The following is a 14,918-nucleotide window of genomic DNA, read 5'->3' on the forward strand; positions in this document are numbered from 1 at the left end:
CAAGGGCATAACTATATTCAAGGGCATGACTATTTGCCACTCATAGTTGGACAATTATAAATGTAAATAATAATGATATAACTCATTTAATACATACTTTTCAGGGCTGGCCCAGACATTGGGCAAAGCTTCTGTACATGGGTCTATGACAATTTGCTGCGGCCAACTCACCACAGCTAACTCACTGCAGGACATCCCACTGCAGACAACTCGCTGTGGGACAAGAGTTACACTAATATCAAATAAATGGTGTAATAGAATCATTAATGAAAGAAAGCAAAAGGAAAGACAAAATGAAATGTGAATGACAAAAATTAAAATATTTTTATTTATTTTAAATAAAATTGTATTTATTTATTTATTTTAAATAATTACATTGAATGGTTAAATTGTCCTATGGTGAGTTGTCCCATGATGAGTTGGCTGTGGTTTGTTGGCCATGGAGAGATGGCCATGGCAGGTTGTCCATGGGGAATTGTCCTATTCCACTGCACAATCCAGGGAAATGTGTAGCTGCTTTACAGAGTAGTGGACAGGGGGTATCTTTGCAACCCTGCTTGCTTCACACCTGCCAGAGGTGGTATTCAGCAGGTTCTGACCAGTTCTGGAGAACCAGTAGCGGAAATTTTGAGTAGTTTAGAGAACCAGCAAATACCACCTCTGACTGGAGATTTTACAGTATTCTTCCCTTGCCACGCCCACCAAGCCACACCCACAGAACCGGTAGTAAAAAAAAATGAATCCCACTACTGACACCTGCTCTTTGCTTTCCAATCTGAACCACCACACCCCTGATTCATCACTTCTTCTAATACAGAACTTGGCGGTTCTGTGCTCATTATTCTGGAAGTGAAACCTTTCCAACATAAGTACTTTCTGTGCAGTCGTTTAACTTACCAGTTAACAACTAGCAGGGGAACTCCTGATTCACAATAAAACAATTTAACACCATGTAAATCAACAATTAAGAATTTGCGTCGTTGAGCTTTCTTTAAAACATAGAAAGAAGTGAGGCCTTTCATTAGAGCCTTCCTGAGAATTAGTGTTATGACAGAGAAGGCTTGGCTCCACATTGTTCTAGGTCTAGGAGAAGCAGGTAGCAACTATAAGGAAACATCTTCAGATGATCTCATCAAATAAGAGGTTCATATAGGAAGAAGTAATTTCTTCAAGTCGCCTACACTTCTTTTATATAGGTATTTAACAGTAATTACCTATATTTAGCCAGAAACAATATGCACCCAGGGCAATTTTTTCAGCACAGGCATAGTATAGCATTGAGTTCTTCCAGAATTCTGATTGTACTGGTTCTGACAGTAGCATAACTGTTGTCAATACCTATTATTTCTGTTTTATCTAGCTTCCATCCCAGTGGAGCCTAAGCATTCTCAAATTCCATCACCATTTGATTTTGATATTCCACATTTTTTTTCTTTTTACAAGCTTGTGGTCCCTTGTTTCAAGCTAAAGTCAGGGCAACTGAGTGGAGCTGAGTGTTTACTGGCCAGATGCCCTTCCTGTTGCCTATGTGGAGTTTGCAGCAGATATTTTCTCTTTGTGACCTGATATAGAAACACCTGCCACTCCCTGGAATTGAACTCTCAACCTTCCAAGTAGGAGGTGAGCATCTTTACCTCTAGGGCAGGGGTGTCCAACCTTGGCAACTTTAAGACTTGTGGACTTCAACTCCCAGAATTCCTCAGCCAGCTTTGCTGGCTGAGGAATTCTGGGAGTTGAAGTCCACAAGTCTTAAAGTTGCCAAGGTTGGACACCCCTGCTCTAGGGCATCATGCCGCTTGGGATATTCCACAAATACAGGTGGGGAAATACCTGAGGAAGCAATAGCCAGTCATGGCTAGCTGGAGCAATGTCAGCAATATTCAGCTCCTGGATATCAACCAATTGCGTTGTTACATTTTCCCATTCAATCCACACTTCTTATTTGTTGGTGACAACAAGTGAGTTGATTTTACATGATCCCTTTCCCCAAAGAGCCAAAGGTGTCTTGTCACTTGATGGTGTCAAACATGGCATTAGACTTGGAAGTGATTTAACAAACCATATTTTTATAGAAGTAAGATGAACATTGAGAAACAAGGATCACCAATGCCCCTGTCTTTGATGCTGGCATAGAAATAGCCAAGGAAAGAATATTTTGGTATTCGCAGCTAGTCTCTTATTTCAGAACAAATCAGGCAGTCTAGTTTTTTCAGGGTGCTCATGTATAAATTTGGGCACTAAATAGGTATTTAATAATGTCAATTGTTGGTGGGGTTTAAGAGTTGTATTGGAAATCCCTTGGAGCATGTTATCTAGCATGTAGGTTTCAGGTTAAGATGGCTTTTCCAAGTGAATTGGTAACTGAGATACTGAACAGATTCCTTGGGCTCTAAAGATCACATGGAACTGTCTGTAGACTAAGAAATTAGGAAAAGGGATGTGCATTTCCTCTTTCCATCTTTGGTTGTGGTAAGGCCAGAAATGGTGTAGCTTGGGCAGGAGAGGTTGCACTAGATGACCGCAAGGTCCCTTCCAACCAGGGATGGGATTCAAAAATCCCAGCAACCGGTTCACTGCCCAATTGCTGGGTGGGCGTGGCCATGGTGGGCATGGCCTACAAGAACTTCCAGTAGGACCATTTTTCACCTTCCCAACGGTCCGTAAGCTTCCCTCGGGCCTCTGGGAGGGCGAAAATGGCCTCCGCCAGGCTCTGGAGGCCCTCCAGAATCCGGAAACAGGCCCATTTTGCGACTTCCGGTACTTTCAATAGGGCTGTTTTTTGCCTTTCCAAGGGTCCAGAGGCTTCCCTCCGGCCTCTGGGAGAGCAAAAATGGGCTCCCCTGGGCTCTGGAGACCTTCCGGAAGCTGGAAACAGGCCTGTTTTTGGACTTCTAGAAGGCCCATTTTTTCCCTTCCCGGAGCCTCCGCACGGACCCTGCACTTACCTGCATCGAAAATGGACCACGTGGAGACTCCTGAGAGGGGTGGGGCAGGGTGGGTGGAGCCAGCCGAACAGTTCAAATACCAGTTCAGTGAACCAGATGCAAATTTAACATCTGGTTCATCCGAACTGGTCCAAACCAGTAGAATCCCACCCCTGCTTCCAACTCTGTTATGCTGTTTTGTTTTCCAGCAGCTTGGTATAAATATCTGCCCATCATCATTTCCAGTTGGGACCATTTCTATAAACCATGTGGCTGCAGAGACCATGTATTGGGTTTGAGTCATTGGGGACACTCTTTGTTTACTCACCTTAGCAATACTCAAACGATATGAACTGAACACCCAAAGCACAAAGACTGGCCATTAGTGGATTGCACAGGGTCATCTAAAAGTTATGACTTGCCTTCAGCAGTGACTTCTTCTGCATGACCTTTCAATAGCAATTGTAGAATTGACTGGTGAGAAAAGGATTGCTTTCTTGTTTTTTATTTATGTTGTTAAACTCCCCTTGAAATCCCTTAAATTAAAGATGACCCTGAAATCCCTTAATCCAGGACAGAATTTGGGGGAGGGGTGTGTGTGACTGGATTGAGCTGAGCATTTACTGGCCGGATGTCCTTCCTGACACCACCTAGACTCACAGCTTTGCCTTGCACCCTAGGAGAGAAACATCTGCCACTACCTAGGACTGAACTCTCAACCTTCCAAATGGGAGGCAAACCTCTTCACCACTAGGCCATGTTAACTTGCCTTTGAGTTCTTGTTCAGACAGCCTGCCTGATGTCCTTTTGTACTTACTGTCTACACAGGGAACTCTTATTATACTGTGAAATCGAATTTGGGACCAGAGGTTTACTCTTATTATACTAACCAAAGCTGATCAAAGGGGTTCCTAGCTGTTGCCTCAGTCTGGAAAACCAGAGATCTGGATTTAAAAGCGCCCACAAGCTGCATTCCTACTCCCAGGAGAGTTTAAAGAGAAAAGTAAGCACTAATAATCACCTCGAATTCTGGCCTTTCACAATGTAGCACGAAACATTTAATATTCTTTAAAACTATATGTAGTGTGTACATTATTCAGGGATGTTTCAGGGGAAAATAACAACACTGCAATATACTCACTCCACCCACATCCAAGGACCCAAATAGCTTTTATTCTTCCCAGTCATTTGTTTGAATCTTCCCTGTCCTGGAATATCTACACTCACCTGCCCTTCCACAATTTGTAAAACTATTGAGAAAGTTATGCATTAGATGCATATCGAATTTTTCTGTTCAAAACTCTGTGCTAGAGATTGGATTAAGAAACAGTTCGCTGAAATGTTGCCCAACTCATTTGTTTTTACTTGAAATGTTTTACTGTATACTTTATACCTGACATTAAGCAAGTGTCTCAGCCAAAGAAAAATAAATCATAAAAGGAGTAAATAAAATAGGCAGAGATCACTGCATAATCCAGAGTTCTCCATGTTCTATTTCCTTTGTCCTATGATCAGGTTGGAAAAAAATATTGGAAGAAAAAGAGAGAGAGGCATTTAGAATTGGTTAACACCCAGGAAATAAATTTCAGCTGTGATACCAAAAGGGAGGGTTTTAAAAAATGGAACAGCTGCTACATCTACCAAAAGAATGAACCATTTATAGGAGCAATTGAGCAGAAGGAAAGAATGAAGCTTTTGTCTAAAGCCAAGAGGGGGCAAACTATTAAGATGAATTCAATCTGTTCAATTAATAATGGCACAATGACCGTGATCACACAATGACAAGCCCGTGTCATTGGATGTAGCAGGATTTGTGTCTGCTGGGAGGAGGGGATTTAATTTTTGTGGAAAAGCAACACTGAAAGAGCTTAATCCATTAAAAACAGGAACTATAGAAAGTTAAAAAAAATTGTACCATGGACTTGGTAGAATAGACAACATCTGCTTATAACTAGTTCTACATTCTACATTATTAAACACAGAGAGAGATTTCCTCACAATTATGTCTGATTGTGAAAAGACCTAGAATATATTAAAACTTATTCCCATGCTTGTTTAGTATGCCCTGTAGGTTGGAAGAGGGCCCTAACTCTTAGCTCTCTTGCAGCTGAATAAGAAAGGAGAAGCAAGAGAAACAGTGTTCCTATTGAAAACAATTGGTGGGGGGGGGATGATCTTCATCTAAACAAAACAACCACTTTATTATTACACTGACTTTTCTTTCTTTCTTTTTTCTTTCTTTCTTTCTTGTATTAAGGAGAACTTGCCTCATGAGGCAAAAGAACACAACTTAAAATTTCAACCATTTCCCAGACACATGATTTCAGCTGCTTCTGGATCTCAAGTTATAAGGCAACAGATGGGAAGCAGCTACTATGTATTTAAAAGGTCTCGGGTATTATATTAATAGATTAAGACAGCCACACTCTAGGGGAGGAAATCCAAGACATCCCATTTCAAGGAAAATTGGAGCACTGTACAATTAGACCAACATTGTACAATTTGGAACCGATTTTTTTTCCCTTTTTGTTTTAGATTTTGTGTTTGCCCCACACTCTCATCAATAGATCACTTTCTAAAATGCTTTCTACTGAATGCTATGCTGCTTCATTTGAATAAAGCAAGTAATCCTGAGAAAATGTCATCATTAGTGAATTAATCATATTTTTGTTGGTAAAATACATCTGTCTTGACATCTAGGATAGCATTTTCCAATTTCAGCAACATCCTTGCAAATGGTATTCAAGTTTCCAAATTCTTCAGCCACCCTGGTTATTGCTGGGAGTTGGAGTCCATATTTGTGGATGTTGCCCAGTTTGGGAAACATTGATTTGGGCAACATGAGAATGAGGTAAATGGGAGCAACTAATGAAACCAAGGTACCCTTTTTGTATATGACATGATATTGCATTCATGTATGAAAAGGGTAGAACACAAAAAAGGTACAAAATCCTCCACAAAATTCTCATTACTGTTGAGAAGGGGAGAATTTGTAGACATGTGTCCTCTGTTCTATATTTTTTTTATGTACTATGAGCAATCCCTCATTTTGGAGGCTGATTGTAGTTATTCCTGCCTTAATTATCCCTGTCTTAAATATACTCCAACATGGATGTTTCACGTATAAACTTATACTTCTAACAAAAACTATGGGATATTTTTCTTACAATTTTCCCTGTATATATCTTTCCTTAGGGAAAAGGCCTCAGGAAAACCAGGTTGATTTTGGCACCACGAGGCCCCCCAAATTTATAAGGTACTTTTGGAGTGCTGCAAAATGTGCTGTTTTTCTTAATTGGATAGCTGAACCATTTGGCACTGGAAACCATTCGTGAGGTCACCAGTTTCATGTACCGAATTTTAATCTTGTTTAGTTTCATTTCATCTCTTTTATTGTCCTCTTTCCACTAGCTATTAAAATCCAAAGCTAAAATCATCTTCATTGCAGCCACTATGGAATCGGTGTGTGTGTGTGTGTGTGTGTGTGTGTGTGTGTGTGTGTGCATGTTAGTCCACCCAATATAAAAGATGACAGGTAATAATATAATATATGGTAGTAGGAGAAATGCTGACAGACATTGTGTTACTTTGCTTCAATTAGGCTCTAATTACTTCTTCTCTTCAATTAGAAAATCACATGAACCAATTATGCCAGATAATGTGTGCTTATCCTATTCAAGCTGCACAATGGGTAAGGTCTATTCACATTGATTATCTTCCATTTATGCTTTTAGCTCCCACCCCCACCCTTTCTGTCTGCATGGCCCATTACAGTTTTAAAGTGGAAGCTCTTAAGCAGTTCACAGTATTATGATACAATTCATAACAGTTGTTGTGTTTTGATGGAATAATAATTTTGGATGGCTGGGATAAGAAGGGGACATTTGAGGAAATAGGGGGAGAAACCCACTTTTCAGATACAAGCATCTTTGAGATTTATTGAGCAAATGATGCCATTTGGAGTCCAAGCAGCTCGTTCAGGGGATCAGTTGCCCAGGGCAAAGGACAAGATCAGCCAGACTGAAGAGTCGGTCTTCCTCCAGGGGAATCACCCAAGATGCAACTGGGCCATCTTACTGGAAATGTTGACCTTTCTCTCACCATTAGAGTGAAGGGGATCTTAAAAGGGGAGGGGAGGCTAGCAGTTAAGCCAAAATCTTGAAAGCTAAAGCCATCTGGAGAAAGGTTTCTGCTAAGCAGAGGTTCTTCCGTCACTCTGAACAAATCTCGAGAGCTCTGTGTTCTGGTGATGTGTGGAAGAATGGATTTATTCCTGGCTCAGCTACCGTGCAGTTGAAACCACAGTGACACTTGTTGATTTAAGATTCTGTCAATTTATTTCTCATTAGGAAAAAAGGAACTTTGGCTCAATCTGGAATGTCCAATTTTTCCTTAACCTAAGGGTCTCCAACCTTGGCAACTCTAAGTCTTGTGGACCTCAACTTCCAAACTTCCCCAGCCAGCATGTCACAAGATTGGGAGCTGGGGGGCATTCCAATATCTGAGGTGTTGCCATAAAGAAGAGGGGGTCAATCTATTCTCCAAAGCACCTGAAGGCAGGACAAGAAGCAATGGATGGAAACTAATCAAGGAGACAACCAACCTAGAACTAAAGATGACTTTCCTGACAGAAAAATTAATCAGTGGAATGACTTGCCTCCAGAAATTGTAGGTGCTTCAACATTGGAGACTTTTAAGAAGAGCTTGGGCAACCATTGGTCTGATATGTTATAAGCTTTCCTGCCCAAGCAGGGAATTGGATTAGAAGACCTCCAAAGTCCCTTTCAACTCTGTTACTCTTGTCATTCTGTTAAGCCTGAGGTTGGCAAAGTTGGACACCCCTGTGTTTAATGCTTATTCTCATTTTGGACAGTTTTGTACTTCCTCTTCAAAGAGCCCATTAAAACCAAACAATGTGTTTAGTCAGTATAGGCTGTGTGCAAAGCATCATGCCCGCATATTGTTTTTCTTTCCTTTTTCTCCCTTTTGTAAAGAGGGCATTTGTTGTTGCTGCTGTTGTTACAGAACATGGAGTGGCTTGTGCCAGCACTATGGCAACTAACCTTTCTGAGGCAATACTAGTAAAGACCATTGTAGAATATCTTCAAATGATTCCTGAGATTGTAGGAATGAAAATGGAATTTGGGGCTCTCCAACCTCTCAAAAGGGAGAACTCTGGCCTTAGATGTTAAATGTTATTGTTTTTTTCCCCACAGTATCTTCTCTTTAAAGCAGGGGTGTCCAACCTTGGCCACTTTAAGACTTGTGGACTTCAACTCCCAGAATTCCTCAGCTGGCTGAGGAATTCTGGGAGTTGAAGTCCACAAGTCTTAAAGTGGCCAAGGTTGGACACCCCTGCTTTAAAGGATCCATTCACAGGTGATGGAGAGAGTATAGCAGTAACCCTGAGCAGCAGCTGCCAGTAAACAAAAACAATCCTGGCAGAGATAACCTGATCTAAGACTGCTCTAAAGCTTTCCATTCTCACTTACTGCCTCTGGTGCCACCTTTATCCATTTCTATGATATTAAGCTTTAAAGGGTTTGGTTAACAGCATGCAATTAAGCAAGAAGGTGTGTAAGACTATTCCCATAAGGTTCTGTGACTCCAGGGCTCTAACTTTATAAAACCTAAACATTCTTTTCTAGGTCCCAGAAGAAGAGAATCAGCTGGCTATATTAATATATAGCAAGTGTACTTTATGGAACTTACTTATTTCCTGGAGAGGAAAGAAGTAGGTCCTAATGCAAACCACGCCCTTCAGAACAGGTGCAAGTTCTACTCCATAGTACATTCTCCTAGAAATTCCTCTGCGCGTGCAAAGTAGGATTCTGTAAACACAGAATAGGCCTTTGTGCTAACATTATTTGGTTTTTAACCAAAAATGGGGAGAGGATATAATTCTTTAATGATAGGCCAAACACTTGGAGAGAAATCATTAGCTCAATGAAACAAGCGTTTGCTGTATGCACTTGCATAAGTTTTTTTTAAAAAAAACATTGGTTTTCTAGTTTGGATCAAACATCTTTATCATTTCAGGCTGATGCTCTCTCATAAGACCTAATTATTTTCTTGGTTTGTGCTATGTGCATTTCGGTGAAGTGGCTTTCTATCTGGCAATCAGCTGTGGCTTGAACTGCAACACATAATTTTTCAAAGGACAGTAGTGTTTTATCAACAAATAAGCATCAACGTTACAGACCAGAATATAATAGTTGCTAGGATCCCCAGGCTGTCTGCATCAAAGAATCTGCCAATTTCTAAAACTGAAAACATGCTTGTCCTATCCCTTCTGTGGCTCTTCTTTCTCTTCCCTACATACCTTCTGTAGACCATTGTGTGTAACTAATATTTTATGCCCAGCATATCTGCGCCTGCATCTAAAAGTCCTGAATTTTCAGAGAGATTCATCAGGAAGATAAAGTTGGAGTAGGGGAATAGTTATTTTGTTCATCACACCTAGAATAGGGCCCTCCAAGGTAAGTTCACTCTGAAATAATCAGATGGACTGCTAGCTTTCATTTTACATGTGAGCCCATTTTCTATGTAGTTGCAGGAAACTGTTAGTGCTTTGTTTGAAGAGATCCTAATTTTGTATTTCCACATCACATCTAATTTGAAGACAAAATATCTGCAAGGAACAAAAAGCACTCTCTGATATCTAAGAATTCTTTTTAAAAAACGTGTAAAACTCATTAAACTGACCTTGCTTGTTACAGTTGAAAATGCTTTCTTCTAACTACATACATTTGTTGAGAGCCTAAAAAGCTTTCTAATACCTGACTACAGAATTGCTACTGCAAGCCTACAATAAAACAAATGGAGAATGTATATTTTCCAAGACGGTGGGACTAAAATTTGAAGAATATGTGCAATTACTGTAATTATACTTCCAGCCATTGCCACCTGCAATCATTCAACTTTGTACCCAAATTAAGCCCCCAAACTGTTAGTATTTCTATGCCTACAGATATTTTTTTAGCACATATTTGTAGCATAGTATTGGCAGAAGGAAGGTTAAGAGTTTAAATTGATGGAGTCAGTTTATATGAATAAAATCACGCCTGTATAGACAGGACATGCACAGTTGTAGAAATGAATTCTAGACCTTTAGAAATTCATATCTTCCTTCAATTTTCATTGTTTTGTTAATTCCCATTTCCAAATTTCACCTGTGGTCTGCCTTCTTTATAAAATATAGTGGTGATATGAATAACTTATCTGGAGACTTTGGAATTGCATTCACACACGCTAGCCTCTTGATGTTACCTTCATGGATGCTCATACCTCATCATTCATTCTATCTTGAGATTATGAATGTTACTATCTCTTAAGCTACTGCAAGCAGAAAGTGTTTTTCAAATACATAACTGTAAGTTAGGAAGTCATTGGATCACAAATGCTTCAGATATCCAAAGTTCCACTTTGAAAAAAATAAATCCTCTACTGAATAATTGGTTTCCAGACTGATAAAAGTTAAGGAGGTAATTGTGTAAGCCAATAACACAGGGGCTTCCATTTTCTATGAAGAGGTCTGCCTATTCACCAGTTTATAGAAAACTGGTTAGAAGAAAAAGTCTCCACTTCAATGTACTTTGAGGATATACAGTATTAGTTTTAGAAGAGAAATAGTTCATTTGTCAGACCAAAATTGTTGTAACACTATCACTTACAGGAATTGGGATTGTACTAATTTATATACGGGACTGGAGGATAAACATACAAAGAATAGTTGCAGGAATTGAGTATGTTTAGTTTAATTAAAAGAAGGATTAGGGGTGATATGACAACAGTGTTCGATTATCTAAGGGGCTACTACAAAGAAAGGGAGTCAAGCTATTCTCCAAAGCACCTGAAGGCAGGACAAGAAGCAATGGACTAATCAAGGAGAGAACTAACCTAGAACTAAGGAGAAATTTCCTGACAATTAAAACAATGAATTAGTGGAACAACTTGCCTCTGGAAGTTGTGGGTGCTCCAATACTGGAGGTTTTTAAATAATGCTATAGAGTTTCCTGTTTGAGCAAGCAGTTGGACTAGAAAACCTCCAAGGTCCCTTCCAACTCTGTTATTCTGTTATTATATTACACAGTATGTAAGGCTCCTCTGTTAGAACTTGGCAGAAATTGCCTAGACATTTGACATAGCATGGCTAGATAAGAACCCTTGTTACATAGAATATTGCTGTTTTAAGCCTTTGATTGCTCTTTATCACTAGGAGAGTAGGTGCAGTTCCTTTAGACATATATCATTGCAATATAAATCTGATACTCTTCCCAAGCTTTTCTTCCTTTGCAGTTCTCAGGCTATCAATTGCTGACTCTAGTGTTCTTCCTCTGAGAAACACAGACTTGTCAAATGCACAGCCTACCTTTCCCCAACCTGGTGTTCTCAAGAAGTATTGGACTATTACTCTTATAAATCCAATCAACTTGGCAAACATTGTTTTGAAAACTTTGATGAGATAATAAATTGGTTAATAGGGTTCCATCCCTTTCCTCCTACGGTATCTGATAGAATTTTGTTGGGTTTCTGGAATTTGGGGAATGATTTAGTTTTTTTCTCTACATGCACCTGTTCTGGTTCTGAGATACGGAAAGTTTAATTGCAGTATTTAAAAGGCATAGGGAACTCGACAGGGGTGTTTAGCCTCATTTGGGCAACCCAATGGTTTGAGAAAAGTTTAGCTAGCATAAACTCTACATCAGTCATGATGTAGATCAGTCATTGAAAGTCAAAAAGTCCTTCCTTGATGAAATGTTAAACCTGTTCTCCAAACAATGAAGGCTTAGAACAATAATTTACATAAAACTTGAAAGGTTTGCCTCAAATCTTCGTTCCTCATGAAAACATGCATATCAAAATGTCTTTAGGATTGTGTGTGATGAAGGGAGGGAGTCTGTAAAATAATTACTAATAATTATTTTGTATCTCAAAGGTGCTTTTTCAAAAGGCAACTAGATTTTGTTTTGTGTGGAAAAACAAAGTCCAGTTGCCTTTTGAAAAAGCACCTTTTGGCCCAACCATGACCTGGATGACTAAGAATCTCCATAGACAATTATTTTATATATTTTATTATATTATATGCAGACTTCCAGAATTTGGTGCTATAGAAACTTTAAGAAAATAGAAGCATGGACTACTTATCTGCTCACAAGGAGTGGGAAGGGTATAGAACCTTCAATGTTTTTAAAAAATGTTTGAGTAGAAGAGCTTGCAGCATGATTAGAATTCCTTGGTTACTTCATACACTATACAAACCATACCCTAGGTTTGAGCCTCCCTCAGATTTGTTTTAGAATCTAAATTGTGAGGATAAGGCATTTGTAAACTTTAAGATACTTAGATAAAATCCAACAGGCTGGACTCTAAACAGTGTAGACTTTAATCTTTCAATGGCTCGTTCTTTTAAAGAACATTAAAGATATCAGACCGTTTTTGCTAACATGAGTACTGAGGTAGACTTTAGAGTCTCTATCTAATAGAAGTGTTTATATGGATGAGAATTCTATTCGTTTTTAATGGAATACATTTTCTGCTGCTATGTTTTGGACCAAAGTGTACATGGAAATATATCAAACATATACACCCACTTCAGTCCAAATTTGAAAATGTCTGTAAATAAAAAATGAATTGAAACAGTATTTTCTGAAATACTACTCCACCATAATTCCTTCTGCAAAACAAACAAAAATGTTTCAATAGCTGTGATAGTACTGTAAGATAATTTATAATTTTAATTATCACACAAACAGCATTAATAGAATTACAATTTATATAATGGCTTACTTTCACTTAGGGTTATCAAGATTTATTTTGGAAACCTTTTTCTTATTAAAATGAACTGTGAATTGCTTTTATAAGTCAAATGGGGAAAATGTGCAACAAACTCTTTAATAGCTAAAACCTCTCAAAAACTTCCCTTGTTCTAGAATCTCAAAACAGGCTTTCTCCAATTGGTCAGTAGACCCCAGTATTTTCCAATGCCAGTCCAGTAGGTCCATTAGACGGCAAAATGAAGCAATGTCCCAATAGCAGATGCCAAGAAGAGGGAACAGCAGCAAAAGATCAAACTATAAGCTGGCTTTCTGCCCATAAATACGGTGGAAGACATTCCTACAGTATTGCAGATAACTGAGAGATGGCAGCAAAGAGCTAAAGAACCCTCTGAGTCTAAGCCCTTTCCATCATCTAGTGGTCATATGTAGTTTGCAGTCCATGCCCTCTGAGTCTAAGCCCTTTCCATCATCTAGTGGTCATATGTAGTTTGCAGTCCATGTATGAAATACCAAAGTTTTGCTTTAGCTGAAAGTAGAGTTGGAGAATATTTTGAAGTCAATCAAAGCAGAGGTAGTTTTCAACTTAATAAAGAACCAACACAATGTGACCAAGAATGGATATGATTAAAGAATTTAAACTAGCCCTAAGAGCAACGGACTTCTCAGAAAGCTAATCTGAAACTACATTGCTAGTCTGATATATGTTTTCATGGTCAACATAGAGAGGAAATTGCCTAGTTTTTTTTTCTGTTAGATTTTTTTGTGGCCATTTTCATTCATGGCATGTATTCTATTAAATATCTGGCTATACTTTGAGTTACCTGTGAGGAGGGAATGGATATAAGACATTCCCTTTCAGTCATGATTTTAACACTTGCATTACCATTATGGTGGTCTTCAAAAATTTTAGTAATGGGTTCTCTGCCCAGCTGCTGGGTGGGCGTGTCCATGGTAGTCAAGGTCTAGTCGGCCTCCTGCACCATGGCAGAGGGCCATTTTTGCCCTCCCCAGGCTCCGGAGGCTTTTCTCGAGCCTCCAGGAGACGAAAACAGTCTCCCCGGGCTCCAGAGACTCTCTGGAAGCCGGAAACAGGCCTTTTTCCGGCCTTCCCGCACTTTCGGGAGGCCTGTTTTTCACCCTTCCCAAGCGTCCGCGTGCGCCCTGCACTTACCTGCATCTAAAATGGGCCACATTGGGACTCCTAGGAGGGGAGGGACAAGGTGGGCAGGCCCAGCCAGGAGTGGGATTGGGGGTTCTCCGAACTTCACAGAATCTTAGCTAGGGGCTCTCCCAAATCCCTGCGAACCCCCAGCAGCCTAGCCCTGATTACCATAGCAATGTGGAAAAGAAAATTGCAGGCAGAAATGTAAATGGAAGGGAATCAAGCTGTGGTAACCCCCAAAGTGGACTCTCAATAGAAAACTGATCTGTATTCTAGTAGAATAGCTGGTAGCTATTCTTTTATTGTAGTGCATGTGTCTCGGTGTATAGTCATGCTGGCCACATGATGTCTTTCAACAATGCTGGCTCCCTTGGCTAGGAAATGGAGCTGACTACTATCCCCTAGTCAAACACAACTAGATGGGGGAAACCTTTATTTTTTACCTTTTTATTCTTTTATTGAGAACCAGTTTGGTTTAGCAGTTCAGTTGCTTGACTTGGTTCAGGGAAATCAGGGTAATATTCCTGCCTTTGGCACAGAAACCAGTAGGTTATTTGGGGCTCATCACACTCAGAGTTCTGGAAAGAAGGCATTGACAAACCTGTTTAGAAATATGACTTTATGCATCCATGTAATCAACAAGAGTCAAGACTAAATTATCTGCCCACCCAAAAAAAATCCGCCACTCCACTTTTAATATCATGGATGGTTTGACCATGAAAGGTCCAGGAAAAGTCTATATGTTTTCAAAATTGCAGCTGGTATTGGGCTGTCCCCCAAATACTTTATAATTCTTGATTCTATAGTTTCGACCTATCTGGTTGTTTCTGGTTTCCCCAGCAGTTTCTAACATAAAATATAAGATCAGTAGGAGTGGGGAAAGTATGTGTTGTTAAAAAGACTCCATGTACAGTATGCATGCTTTTCTTTCTCTCCAGGTGTTTTTGTTCTTGATAATGGTACCAAGAGAAATTTGTACATTCTAACATCAACAAACATTCACATAAATGTCAGAAAGGAGAACAAAAACACAAAGGAAATTTTATATTATGG

The 14,918-nt window shown here is 39.5% G+C and overlaps 1 long non-coding RNA gene across 1 annotated transcript; it reads right to left on the reverse strand.

Annotated features, from left to right (window-relative positions):
* Positions 1-7,764: 7,764 nt before the first annotated feature.
* On the reverse strand, positions 7,765-12,625 carry LOC148133307 (uncharacterized). The gene is made up of 2 exons (XR_015746656.1): positions 8,278-12,625; positions 7,765-8,143 (listed from the first exon to the last, which is right to left on the reverse strand). It is a non-coding gene; the product is annotated as an uncharacterized LOC148133307 (long non-coding RNA).
* Between the last annotated feature and the right edge of the window lie 2,293 nt (positions 12,626-14,918).

Source organism: Notechis scutatus, chromosome 1, assembly GCF_049901735.1.
Source record: "Notechis scutatus isolate UNSWTSFEM ecotype Mainland chromosome 1, rNotScu1.2, whole genome shotgun sequence".
Classification (NCBI taxonomy): Eukaryota; Metazoa; Chordata; class Lepidosauria; order Squamata; family Elapidae; genus Notechis; species Notechis scutatus.